Source organism: Dama dama, chromosome 11 (assembly GCF_033118175.1).
Source record: "Dama dama isolate Ldn47 chromosome 11, ASM3311817v1, whole genome shotgun sequence".
NCBI classification, from domain to species: Eukaryota; Metazoa; Chordata; class Mammalia; order Artiodactyla; family Cervidae; genus Dama; species Dama dama.
Genome location: NC_083691.1, coordinates 83,330,266 through 83,344,603, shown reverse-complemented (window position 1 = coordinate 83,344,603; position 14,338 = coordinate 83,330,266). Strand labels below are relative to the sequence as shown.

General features: G+C 45.3%; 1 protein-coding gene across 4 annotated transcripts in view; it reads right to left on the bottom strand.

The window, feature by feature from the left end:
* Window positions 1-11,468, bottom strand: part of CDC42EP3 (CDC42 effector protein 3) — a 29,152-nt gene extending 17,684 nt beyond the window's left edge. For 2 of the 4 annotated variants that reach the window (XM_061155582.1, XM_061155581.1), the window contains exon 1: window positions 10,580-10,872. The gene's annotated coding sequence lies outside the window, so the exon portion shown is untranslated. Of the gene's footprint in view, window positions 1-10,579; window positions 10,873-11,252 lie in introns of those variants that run through there. The other 2 variants (XM_061155583.1, XM_061155584.1) reach the window with 2 other exon arrangements.
* Window positions 11,469-14,338: the final 2,870 nt, after the last annotated feature.

Sequence of the window (14,338 nt, the reverse complement as noted above, 5' to 3'; positions counted from 1 at the left end):
TAGACTCTGGGAGTTGGTGATGGACAGGGAGGCCTGGTGTGCTGCCATCCATGGGGTCGCAAAGTCAGACACGACTAAGCGACTGAACTGAACTGGATTTTTTATCCCAAGATATGTAGGGGAACCTGTAAGAAACTCTAATGGATATTCTATAGAAAAGGACTGTTTTGAATATTAAGGTGTCACTAGCACAGATCATGTACTTAAAAAAAATTTATTAAATGAATGAACACATGGGCAAGCAAAACGGTAGAAAGAACTCTCGCTGCTACTGTAGGCCTTAGGGGAGGAAAGAAACTTTGAGCTAAAGCTATAGGGTTCTTATAAAATGCCAGACCATACAGGTGCCAGTTACCTCCTATGTAAATGGGGATAATCACCCCAAACCCATATATCTCTCATGATTATAAGAGCTGAGTATGAGAATCTTTCTAAGTGACAATCTTCATAGAGTGCTTTGCAAGCACAAAGCATCTTCATCTCAAATGAAAAACCAGAACATCTACTGAAATGCAATGTGAAGGAGGGGAACCATTCTAATTCCCCAAATAATCAGTCCATTTTCTCCTTAAATGTTGTCTGCAGCAGTCACCAATGTATGATTGCAGATGGGGCTAAAATGGTTTGTGTCTGCCCTGTGCACAAGCTCCACAATTGAAAAGGATTCTTATTTCAAGTGTTGTTGTTGTTGTTCAGTTGCTAAGGTGTGTCCAACTCTTTGCAACCCCATGGACTGCAGCATAACAGGGTTCCCTGTCCTTCACCATCTCCTGGGGTCTGCTTAAACTCATGTCCATTGAGTCAGTGATGCCATCCAACCATCTCATCCTCTGTCGTCCCCTTCTCCTCTTGCCCTCAATTGTTCTCAGCATCAGGATATTTTCCAATGTGTCGGCTTGTCCTATGAGGTGGCCACAGTATTCGAGCTTCAGCTTCAGCATCAGTCTTTTCAATGAATATTCAGGGTTGATTTCCTTTAGGATTGACTGGTTGGATCTCCTTACAGTCCAAGTGACTCTCAAGAGTCTTCTTCAGCACCACAATTTGAAAGCATCAATTCTTCAGCACTCAGCCTTCTTTCAGGTCCAACTCTCACAACCATACATGACTACTGGAAAAACCAGAGCTTTGACTATATGGACCTTTGTGGGCAAGGTGATATCTCTGCTTTTCAATATGCTGCCTAGGTTTGTCATCGCTTTTCATCCAAGGAACAAGTGTCTTTTAATTTCCAGCTTAATTAGAGAATAATTCTTTCTGTCAACAGGACAGGGAGCTAACTTCTATACATACACATGTATCCTTTATCTCCATGTGCAATTCTTCCAGCCTTGAGAACAGGTGGGACTCCTTTGAGTTAGGAAAATTACTGTCATTTATTGGTCAGATAAAGAAAAATTTAAGGGCATACAGTTATTTTCTTTAAATATTTGGTGAGCTATCAGGTGAGAGGAAACCAGTACCATCCCTTGAAAAGAATTAGGTGTGTGATTAGGGTTCAAGGAGAGGGCAAGTGGGGCTGGATAGGAAGAAGAAGTCTAACCAACTTAAGTTAATCAGCTTGAAGAATGGGAGAGGCCCATCAGGGGAAGTTTTCCAGCTGAGTCTGAGACTGGTAGCGATTCCAGAGGGGAGGGAGAAGGAGAGCATTCCTGCATTGGGAGAGGAGTTAGTGGAGATACCTGCTGGTCTCATTTCAAGCAGCAGTCCCAGGTATGTGCATGTAGACTTCATATACACACAGATAGGTTTCAGAATCATAGATCTGTGTTTGAAGTTTATTTATAGTTAGTAAAATGAATGTTAAGAGTTCTGTGATTCTATATGTTTGCAGAAATTTCTAGCTTCTAGGGAATTTTAAGAAAAAAACATGTTTTTTTAATGAAGTTAAGACTATCCTTAGAATTGCATTTTCATTATCTTTTCTCATCTTTCCTCACATTAAGTTAAGGGTACAAGGCAATGCCAGTGACTTTCTCTGCAAGCCTCAGCTTGTGCATCTGTGGAGTGGAGCTAGTGAGAGAGACAACACACATAAAATGTTTGACAAAGTCCTGTGAGGCAATGAACTTAAAATCAATGGGAGATATAGTTATTGTTATTAATTATCCCAAAACCTAGAACTGCATAAGGAACAATACAAGCTGAAAGTTCACCATCAGAATTTTTTCCTAACTTTACTTGGCATCTGTCTACCCAAACTGATTGTTTTAAATAATGTGAAAGCCGAAATGGTCTAGTTTCAAGTATAGTCACCCCCAGTTATCTGTCCAGTGTTAGTTTTAGGACATCCCATGGATACCAAAATCCACAGATGTTCAAGCCTCTTATGTAAAATGGCATAGTATTTGCATCTAACCTATGCACAACCTCCCCATACCCTTTAAGTCATCTCTAGATACTTATCATGCCCAATACCATGTCAGTAGTTGCTAGCACGTGGCAAATTCAGGTTTGCTTTTGGAACTTTTATTTCCCCCCAAAAGTTTTTGATCTGTGGTTGGTTGAGTCCACAGATGCAGAACCCACAGAAAGAGAGCGCCAACTGTCTTAATTCCTCACTCTGAGAAAAAAACTGGAATTGGGAAGACATCACTGCTCTACACTTCCCTTGTGGCTCAGCTGGTAAAGAATCTGCCTGCAATGCAGGAGACCTGGGTTTGATCCCTGGGTTGGGATGATCCCCTGGAGAAGGGAAAGGCTACCCACTCCAGTATTCTGGGCTGGAGAATTCCACAGACTGCATAGTTCATTAGGTCACAAAGAGTCGGACACGACTGAGTGACTTTCACTTTCCCTGCTCCATTCCCCAGGCTGCCTCTGAGACAGAGGGCTCGGGGTGCTGGCAGGGGAGCCCTACCTGCCCCATCAGTTGAGCCCATAGCTTAAGGGCTTCTTTACGGGGAATACAGAACAAAACCCACTCATGAATGTAACTTCTACGAAACTTAGATAAGGCCAAAGATCAACCCTAGTTTGGAAGACATTTCGCTCTGAAGTCATCAGAGGGCAGGAAAAGAGTTTCCGGTCTGGTGCCCTGCTGTGCGCAGCAGGACATGTGGCTTAAGCTGATTCATTCAGCGAGCAGCAGGCCTTGGAGAGAGCCTTCCTCTTGCCTTCATCCAGTCCCCGGCTAGTGACTCACCTTCTAAAACATTCGTTCAACAACAAACATCTACCGAGGACCTACTGAGTGCCAGGCAGCATCCCAGAAACTGAGGCTACAGCGACGATGTGTCACAGAGCCGACATCCCAGGGTGGAGACAGATGATCGGTAAGCATACCCATCATGAATGGCTCATGTAGGCATGGCTGAGCAGTCCAGGAGGGCACTAGGAAACAACGCTCATCCTTCCACCCCTGGGGCTGTCCGGCCTGTGCTCCGAGTGGACACATGGTACCGAGCTACCACAATTACACCCAGGCAGGAGAAAGCTTCCATGCAGGTTGCAACGGCCAAGCCAAGAAGACTTTGAGGAAGTTCTGGTGGTGGCCTGAATTTCAAAGTGCCCTGGATGGGCTAGAGGTGCTTCCTTTGGAATTTGAACATTTGGTAGCCTAGGAAGAAATTATTTTACTATGGTCAGACTTAAGGTGGGTAACTGAAAAAGATTTCTGGCTTGGCAACCTATAAGAGAAAATAACATGAGTAGGACTAATTGTTCCTTTTTTCATTAACTCCTGGTATAAAAAAGATGAGTGCCAAGCTAAACTAGGTTCAGTCCCTACTTTTATGGAGCCAATATTCTAGGTGGTCACAAGGGTCAATAAATGAAAATTTAAACATTAAGTGTTAAAATAGTATAAGACACTATGGAAAATGCCTAAGATACAAGGGGGGAGGAAAAAGAGTAATAGGATCACAGCTGTTTAGAGCCAGGAGAGTGCTTGGAGAATTTCAATAGCTTCCTCTACATCCCTCCCCTTCTACATCTTCACAGACATCACTCACCCAGAGATGGGCAAGGATCTGCCTTGAGACACAGCTGGCCAATCAAGGGCTTAGAACCTCATCTGCTGTGTTTAAGATCAATGGTACATGTCTTTTTAAAAAGTTTAGAAAATAAGTATATAAAAAAGGGAAATAATTCACATATATTCTGAAATGGCAAAGCCACATTTCACCAAAAAATGTCTTTGCTTGTTTAAAAAGTTGTGTGTAGCCTAAATGATTATAATGGTTTTGAACAGAAAAGGTCTTTTTCAACTAAACACACAGTCATCTATCACTGGCATGATGTGTCTACAAATATGACCTTCAGGTTGTCATCAGAACATGACAGATTCCCAAACATGTAAGCTGTCTAAATAGAGGCCTGACTTTGAAGTTCTCTGCCTTCAACGCTGGCTCACGCTGCTCTGCCTGGATCTGCACTGGGTCTGTTTTTCAACACAGGGTTTTACATGATTAGTATAATAGTAAGATTGCTATGCTCATAGATGTCGCTAATCCTGGCTCACTGGCTTCTAGAAGCTAGAGACGATCTGAAATCCTCCAGCACCAAATGTCTCATCTTAGAATTGAGAATAAGACCCTGAAAGGTCACAGTTCCACAACTTGGGTCAGAGGTACGATCAGAATCTATGCTTTCTGATCTCCAATCCCTCTGGGATTGTCTCCATTTAATTCTGCATGAGTTTTATCAAATAGGAGAATGGCTGCATGTTTGCCAGCATCTTCCAGTGTGTTCTGGTGGCCCTGTTCCTGTTCCCCTGAATAGGCTGGAGGGCAGGCTGCAGCGTGTGGCTTTAGCCTCTGGCTTCATGGTTCCCAGAGTGTTTCCTGTCAGACTAGTTCTGCCAGCTGCTCTCTGGGCAAAATGATTTGATAGATACCTCCTCCCTGTGGAGATTCACTGCACACAGTGACATCAAATGCTCTGAAAAGTCCTGCACAGAGGGACCTCTATCAGACTGGTTTCCAAAGAACCATTTTTTGATCCTCTTCATGTCTCAGAGTTCACATGACGTAGTGCTGTATAGTAACCCACTCCAGTATTCTTGCCCGGAGAATTCCATGGACAGAGGAGCCTGGCAGATTACAGTCCATGGGGTCGCAAAGAGTCACATACAACTGAGGAACTAACACTTTCACTTTTTCTTTTTTCAGTGCTGAATGAGCTAACTGCAGGTGTGTGATCTCTGGGACAGTTTAACAAAGAATCAAAGGCTAGGTTGATGATGACTTTCTCAAATGTGCAAATAAAACCCAAATCACTGAAAATCCAGGTTTTAAACAATTTAACATTTGAGATTCTAGGATTCTACTATTAATTCATGACTCGGTCAAGCAAATACTAACTTGAACTCACCAGCCCTTAAACTCACTCATCTGTTCTCTTGGTTATTCAGAAACAGCAAACTTTTTCATATCAGTATGATTTATATTATAACACTATATGCTTTAACTTAAAAAAACTGCTCTTCCATCAGAGGTACTGTCAGACTCCGTCCTTCACCATGAGACTGGTGAAACTTGGCACTCAGGAAGTACATCAAGGCCAGGGAAGGCATTTTTTCCTAAAGGAAAGAACATACCTGCCGGCTACTGTAGAGCTATTCGGCTACTGATATTATTTATTCTGGTCTGTGGGATCCATTTTGATTTGTAACCCTGAGAGGATGGGGCAGAAGCAGGGAAGAAAATGGTGGCAGACAGCCCTAAGGCTACTTACTGCCCTTGGTTTTGAGACAACCTGGATTATTTCAAGCCAAGACATCCTTTCCAGAAACCCTACTTCAGTCTGAGCAGCCTCCCACAGCTAATCACAAGCCTGAAGTATCAAAGGCAGTGGAGGCCAGGCAGTCTTCTTGGGTTATCCGGGGCACCTCTCTCTGTTTCAAAGGCCTCCTTGCTCTATCTTTCATACCAGAAGCTTATCTGGCAGAGTCTGGGTCATGTGCAGAACTTAGAACTGGAGTAAGGGCAGACTTCCTCCAAGAACAGAGCCTTCCTGCCCGCCTTACTGGTGGCTCCTGCCTTTTGCTTTAGCTCCCCTTGGAGCAACATCATTATGAAATGTGTATTAAATGTCCATTGAGTGCCAGGGACTGAGGGGTCAGGCACCCTGGCTGTGGTCACTAGTCTCAAGGAGGTGACCATCCAGCTCGCTTGCTGGACCCTGTAACCCCTGACTGTCCAGAATGTTATTTATTTATTTATTTATATTAGTTGGAGGCTAATTACTTTACAATATTGTAGTGGTTTTTGCCATACATTGACATGAATCAGCCATGCATTTACATCTGTTCCCCATCCTGAAACCCCCCTCCCACCTCCCTCCGCATCCCATCCCTCTGGGTCATCCCAGTGCACCAGCCCTAAGCACTTGTCTCATGCATCCAACCTGGACTGGCGATCTGTTTCACATTTGATAATATACCTGTTTCGATGCTATTCTCTAAGATCATCCCACCCTCGCCTTCTCCCATAGAGTCCAAAAGTCTGTTCTATACATCTGTGTCTTTTTTTCTGTCTTGCATATAGGGTTATTGTTACCATCTTTCTAAGAACTTTAAAACAAGGATGTTTGCCGCACACTAAACTCCATTTCACGTTTGGGTCCCGAAATTCCTAATAAATCTCTTTGTTTATGATATAAACTAAACTGCTCGAGTTACTGCTAGTAGTAGTTTGAAGCTGGATCCACTGCAGGTGACTGTTGACTATACTATGAGATTCAACTATCTCCAATAAATAAAGCAATTCAGGGACTTCCTTGGTGGTCCAGTGGATCAGACTTCCAATGCAGGGGGCCTGAGTTTGCTCCCTGGTCAGGTAACTAGATCCTACATGCAGAAAGGATGATCACACGTGCCGCAACTAAGATCCAGTGCAGCCAATTAAATAAATAAAAATATTTTAAAAAATAATAAAAATATAATGATTCATAAGGTGTTCCCAAAGGCTGGCAATCACTGTCATCTTCCTTGGGGCAGTGGTACTATGTGATACAGTGTGTTGCAAAGTGAGTTCTCTGCCAGAGGCTAAAAACCCTTATAACAGAGTCAGATTTATCAGCTTCTCTGGCCTTCCTCTCTGGTGGTGAGGGTGAAGTATTCATTTAGGGCAAGGTCAAACAGGTCTGAGTTCAGACCTGATTCTGCTACTTACTCAGTGGTGTGACCTTGAACCAGTTACCAAACCTTTCTGAATCTGTGTTTTCATCTGGAAAATAACAATACTATCCACCTCAAATTGTGAATATTAAACAAGACCAGTATTAAGCACCTAGGGAAACAACAAAAGCAGTAATGAAAGCATCAACTTTTTATTCTGTCTACTCTGTACCTGGTACATTCTGAGTGCTATTTTTTAACTTATATAATCCTTAGAGTAGTACTATCTGCATTTTGTAATTGATAAACTGAGGTATACCAGCTAAATAATTTGCTTCAAATCACAAATGTATTGAGTGCCAGGGCCAAGATATGAACCCAGACAGCCTGTCTCAGAGGCTCTTAACCTCAAAGTTTTTTCTCCCATTTCCTTAAGCAGGAGATGCTGATCTTTGTGGAAAATTAGCCATTCATTTATGCACATATTGGGTCGCTAAATTGCATAAACCTGTTTAGGTATGTTCCTTATTGTGTAATTTGGGCTTCCTTTGTGGCTCAACTGGTAAAGAATCTGCCTGCAATGTGAGAGACCTAGGTTTGATCCCTGGGTTGGGAAGATCTCCTGGAGAAGTGAACGGCTACCCACTCCAGTATTCTGGCCTGGAGAATTCCATGGCTTGTACAGTCCATGGGGTCGGAAAGAGTCCCACACGCCTGAACGACTTTCACACTTTCACTTATTGTGTAATTTGGCACAAGTTATATAAGACATCTGTCCTCAGTTGCCACAGCTGTAAAATGGGGATATTAACAGGCCTGGCGTGCTGCAATTCATGGGGTCGCAAAGAGTCGGACACGACTGAGCAACTGAACTGAACTGAACAGTGCTTTCTTCCTAGATTATTAGAAATAAATGAGTTAATCAAGGTAAAAGGATAGAACAGGGCTTGGCACTACTGGCAGGCTCCATGTAGGAAGTAGCTTTAACATATAAATTCACTGAACAGTGTGATATATTAGAATTCTTTGGCTTTGGTGCTTGGTAAAGATTTTGTGGCTGGCTCCATCTAGTCATTTCAAATGACTATACTGTCCTTGCTCTCTAGCAAACATACTGGATTTAAAAAACAAGTTTAAGTTCTTAATCCATCAATGAATAAACCAGTCAGCAGGATTCTGATAAAAAGAAATTAGGCCAGGCCTAAATAAAATCAGACTGAAAGCAAAAATTGTAATAATAAAAAAAAAATCAGAGGAGTCTTCCTGGAGGTTTTTCAGGTTATGAACTGAAGTCCACCCATTGGATAAATGTTATGGCTACTGGGCAAAGAGCTCGTGAAAAATTTATGGCCTGGTAAAAAAAAATCTCTGGGTGATGTAGGTTAAAACAACTCTATTCCCAATGCTGTTGAATACTATGAATTTTAGAAAGGAAAAAGGGCAGCTTTTGTGAACATGTTGGACATAAAACACCACTTTAAAGGAAAAGCTGGAGAGCAAACCAGCTCATATGAATAGTTCTGCAATGATTTTTATGGCTTTGCATTTATTCATCTTGCACCACGTTTAAATTTACAATAAAAGCAAAACAAAGTGCAACACTCATTACTCTAGCTGTCTTTACATGTTCCACTGAGATACAAAACAGGACTTCACTACTCAGATTTTAAGGGAATGGGGAGCTCATCTTATTTCATGTCTGTAGCTGCTGCTGCCATAGCACCATGTTCCAATCATGAAATTCATAACATAAATCTCTTGCAGATGATAACCACTGGAAAACAGAAATGGCCATGGATCCTGAAAGGCTTCCAAATTTCCCCCCCAAAGTTCTTATCTGTGTGCCCAGAGACTGGTGCTGAGTGTTTTATTCAATGAGTGAGGCCTGTTGGGAAACCTACATGCTTTAGGAGACTTAATGAAGAAATTTGAACCGTTCCTTGGTTCTCTATTAGCCTTTATTACTTATTTCACATTTGACAATACCAAACACTTCAAAACTGCTCTAACTTATCTCACAGTGTTTACATTTAATCTGAAAACATACCCCTGTAGCTTATTCTTAATTGTCAACAAGAGCTCATACAAATTTCAGCGGGTATCAAAAAGAGGATCTCTGGAACTGTCCAGAAAAGAAGCTGCATTTCCTGCTCCTTAGATGAAACATCTTTTCGAGGTTAGAAGATTACAGGAGTCTTTTAAATTGACTTTAGGAATACCCCTGGGGCATCATCAGGCCATTTCGGTGAGTCTTTGTCTCCCAGTGCTTCCCAAGGAAGTCCCCAAGAAAGGCTTTGCTATTCAAATTGGGACATCTGCTACTCTCCTGATTTGTGTTCTTTTTTGAAAGGCAGCACCCCCAAGAAACTCTAGGATATTATGAAGCCTAAGAGTTGGAGGGGTTGGGGAGGAAATCTTTGTCTCCCTAAGACATTCATCAGTTCCCTCCGCCTAGGCAGCACCTCCCTCGCCACCGCCCCCCACACCCTCAGCACGCCTCAGCAGCGACTCCCCCAAATACACCAGCTCTGGAAAAGATTCCTGTTGCAATACCCTCGTGACATTCCTATTCCCGCCCTCGTTTTAATTCACTCACTTTTTTTTTTTTTTTTTTAAACAAAATGTAATTACTTGACTGTCAGCCTGGGCTGCACTCTGGGGCTTTTACTCCTTTCAACACAGCTGCGCTCCCGGCTTTGATGCTGCGGTCTACGCAGCTTGTCCCTGCCACAGCCTGGCTCTCGGTAATGTAACATTCAAGTGCATATTTATTTTTAAACTGACCTCTCGGGCTGTACAGTATAAAGGTCCTGCCAAAAAATATGCTACTTTCTATTTATAAGATGAAACACATGCCTCCCGAAGTCGAGAGGGGGATGGAGCATAATAATTCATAACGAAAAAATGACTGGCCAGATCCATTCGTCCTCGTGTCTGACACTTGTCTGTGTCAAGACAGTTTCAAAAAGAAAGGGGAAAAAAATCTTGAAAACACTTCAGTTGTTCAGAAACCACCGTAAAAAAAACAAACAAACAACAACAACAAAAAAAACCTGCCAGATCTGCAGGTTGGAGCCTCAGCCACAAAGTCCTCAAGTGGAAACAGGGCACCGGAGATCTGAGCCGTGCACCCTTGTGCGGCCCTGATGCCAGTCCACGGTGGGAGGGGAGCGGTAGCCATGTGCGGCTTGTTCTCAGATGGAAAAATGCAACACGCGCCCCGAATGGCTGTCAATGGCTCGGAGGGTGCAGTGTAGCCGCGCAGCCTCATCCTGCAAAGTGGTAGGCACAAAAGGTGAAGCTCTGCGTCCCGATCGGGCCGCGTGTACCCCCACTCCCCCAGCTTGCTCTGTGCTCCCCATGTCCTTTGGACACCAGCTCAAAGGTGATGCCCTGGTAATCCTCTCTCCCTCTGCTTTACCAAACCGAGCAGCCGCGCACGCCGGAAGCCGCCACGGCCGCCGGTAGGACAGACTCGCAGACGCGCAGAGAAGAAGCCGTGGGCAGGCAGAAACTCACCAGCGGCGCCAAGGATCCCAGCCGCTGACCCAGGGACCCGGCGCCCGGCACCGACCTCCCGAGGGCGCACGCAGTCCCTACCCGCCACGCGCAGATCCAACCCGGTCGGCCGGCGCGGCGCCCGCTCACAGCATTATCCGCTCCGAGATGGCGTGGAGGCGCCCAAGGCCGGGGTCTCTAGGCTCGCCCCCAGTTCGGGCCCCACAGCTGCGCTCCCCCCCCCGCCCTGTTCGGGCAACAGCCGGGAGGGAAGGTGCGAGCTAGACTGAGCGTGCAGCCGCCGGACTCCCGGACTGAACCTGCGAAGGGCGGGGAGGCGCGGGGCGGGGCCGGCAGCGCACGGGGCGGGCCGGGGCGGGCCGGCGGGCGCGGGCTGCCGGCCGACCCACCCTGCCAGGGTACCTGCGCCCCGGCCCGGAGCGGGCGGACTGGGTTCACCCGCTGCGGGGCCTCCGGGCCCCCGGAGGACAATGGGCGTTCATTGTTACGGCCCCAGCGCCACCCCCAGGGATGTGGCTTCCCTGCGAGAGGCTGCGTTCAGCTCTCTCCGCACAAAGAAAGGATTCTGGACGCTCGGTTCAAAGAGGGACCTGGAGTGCAAGTTCCAGGTGCCCCCAAACAAAGGGACTCATCCCGCACCCCCAGACACCTGTACTAAACCTCGTGCGCCCACCTCTTTCCGTCGCAACGACCCGATCTAACCCGGCAAGGCTCCGGCGCGGCGGGGGGGGACTCTGGCGGAGGAGAAGCCACTTGACCGCGCCGCCCGCGTCGGGCCGCGGGCCCCCGGGCCACTCGACGCCCGGGTTTGGGAGGAGGGTCGTGTTCTGTCAGTTTCCAGCCTGATCCCCTTGGAGCTGCCGCCAAAACCCGGAGAGTGGATTTGGCAATTGGAGACGCCAGGGGCTGCTGGCTGAGCAGGGGCACACGAACTGCCGACGCTGCAGGTTTTTGCAGTCCAGGGGGAGGCGTTTCCTCTCCCGTGGGGACCCTAAAAGAGATCTGCCCAAAGCTGGGGCAAGCGGGTGGAGGCTGCCGGGGACGAGCGACTGGGCACTAGCGGCAAGGCGGCGGCCCAGGAGCGTAAAATTCCGCCCTGGGCGGCACCTGCGCCCTCCAGCCTTTCGGGCCACAGCCGCTGCGCGTCCCGCCCCTCCGCCCGGAAGCCGAAAGTGGACCGGGTTAATTAATTTTCTTAATCCGTCTCCTTCTCTTCCTACTCCAGCAGTCAGCCTGGGGAATGAGTAGGCGACAGGAAAGGGCGGTGTTTTCCGGTTGTAAGGCCCCAGCCCGCACGTTCTTGCCTGGGGAGGGGACTGGAACCCAGGAGAGCCTGGCACTCTGGGCCTGGCCCCGGCCCCCGGGGCTCTCAAATTGAATGGAAAGCCTGGCACAGAGAGCGGTCCTCCAGGGGACCTTGACTTTCCGGTGTGGTATCAGCTTCGGGTCATCACCGCAAGGTCCCTGGGTCTGTCTGAAACCTTAGAGGATGCACATTAAGCCTTACTTTGTAAACCTCGGCTGAAGTTAAGGTGAAGTGAAAAAAAAAAAAAGACACAACTGCCCTGGAAAGCAAAATACTTAGGTGGAGTGTTAAAAGCCTCAAAGAAAATAATAGTTGGCAGGTCAAATGGCCATGAAGTTGGAAGTCAAATACAAAACTCAGCTGAAGTGATGTTAGAAATCTGACAAGCCAAATAGTCCGCGAAGATAAGAGACAGCATCGTTTCCTTTCTTCAAGTGACAGCTACTCCGAAGTTTCCTTTGGCAGATAGCTGAATTTTACTCCAGATTCTTGAGAGTTTTACTAGACGTTCATATTTCAAAATATATGTTCCCTTTGGCACTAATGTATATATTTTATGTATGAATTTATTGAAGAATATTCAATGTTACTGGCCTACTTAGATAAAGGTATTTTATAAATATTTACGCATAGCTCTTATTGCACATGATAAAAGTACAAGTAATACGTATATATTTATTAGATACCACATGAAGAATTCCTTTTACACACATTCTTTACACGTGTCTTGTGTGTAAACATTTTTTTTCATTTTGCTCTGTTGTTAGATTAGATGCTGTTAATAACAATTTATTTCCACATGACTAAATAACTTCTTTTATATCTTGAGCAAATATAGAGTGGCAAGTTTTTTGAGGTAGCAATTTTATTCCCAAGCCCCATTTTCCCTTTACTACACTGTTCTTCAACTTCTGGAGACTTTCCCTCTCTACCCTTTCTTCATGAGACTTCACTTCTGGGCTCTAAACCATTAATCCCAAACCTACCCCTTCACGGGCCTAGTGGTGCTAATTTGATTTATCCTGGCTTCTTTGACATTCCACAGTATTTATTTGCATTGAACATCTTGGTACTGAACATCTCCAGTGAGGGAGAATGCCCTTGTATAGTGGATTATCCTTCCAAGCTAGGTATTTCCTGTACTATGATGTTTTTTAGGTTTGTTGGATTTTTATTTCAATATGGAAGAGAGGGGAAAACTACTTTAGGAAGATTTTAAGGGTTTGGCGATTCTGCTCTGTGTTACAAAAAAGTTTAGCACCTTGAAAAATAGGTGGTTACCTTAGAAAACTAACTGAGACTAAGAAAGTGGACTTAGGGAAGATATTTTGATCAGGTTCAATTAATGCACTTGTATCTATAGAACAAGCCTCTGGCAGGCCCAATGGTGAGCTATTTTTCTATTAGTCTCTGCCATGGGAGAAGAACTAAGAAGTGTCAGCAGAAACCTCCCATCTATTTAGGGGGCAGAGAGCAACAAGCCAGTGTATGCAAACAAGTGCAGACTCAAATATTCTGGCCTGTTGCCATTAAGTATAATCCTGGGACCAGCAGCACCAGCCTCACTTGAGCTACTGAATTGGAATCTTCATTTTAATGAAATGTAGATGGTTTGTGTGCACATTTGGTGTGTGAGAAGCACTGGTCAAAAAGTGTGGATCTCAGTCTTTTAAATCACAGACTCATTTAAAAATCTCATGTGACTTAGGAACACTCTTATGAAAACATGAAGGGAGAATTACACAAACTCTTTTGCATTCAATTTCAGGGTTGCCCCGAATGCTAATCTGTCAATGATGAGGAAGTCCTAAGTAAAACCTCCAGTCATAGTTTCAGAGGGGCTGCTGAGTGTCAGCCAGAAGAGTTAGGGGAGGATTCTTTCAGGAGGCAGAGCTTAAGTAAATTTTTTTTTTTTTTTTTTTGCTTAAGTAAGTTTTGAAACATGAGAGAGACTAAACAGGGAGAGGAGTCAAAAAGGACATTTCAGGTAGAGAAATGCCTGGGTAAATCGGTCCGGAAGAGAAAACAACAGACATGTGTTTCTACACAGAGTAAGGGGAAGCTCAATGAGGAGACTATAGTTTGATAGCAGGGTTTCCTTGCAATTCATTTTCACTGTTTGGACCTCTGAGAAAATGAAACTGGACTGTGGGTTCAGTGGCTCTTCCACTTGGCAGGGTCGGGGTGGGAGGCGCCAGGAACCCTCTGACATGTGGTTCTGTTAATATGTAAGACCTCATTTCCAATGATCAGTTCTCCCTCGGCGGACCTTGGCCACATGGCCCCTAGGCTTTTCCAGGAACCCCAGCATGCCTGGGGCACTCCGTCTGCCTGGGTACTTCTTCCTCAGGTAACCGAAAGGACCTTTTAAGGTCTTTATTCAAATGAGACTTCAGCAGAGACTCTGTCCCTCTAGAATAGCAGCCTCACCCACCTTCCCTTTCCTTGCTCAA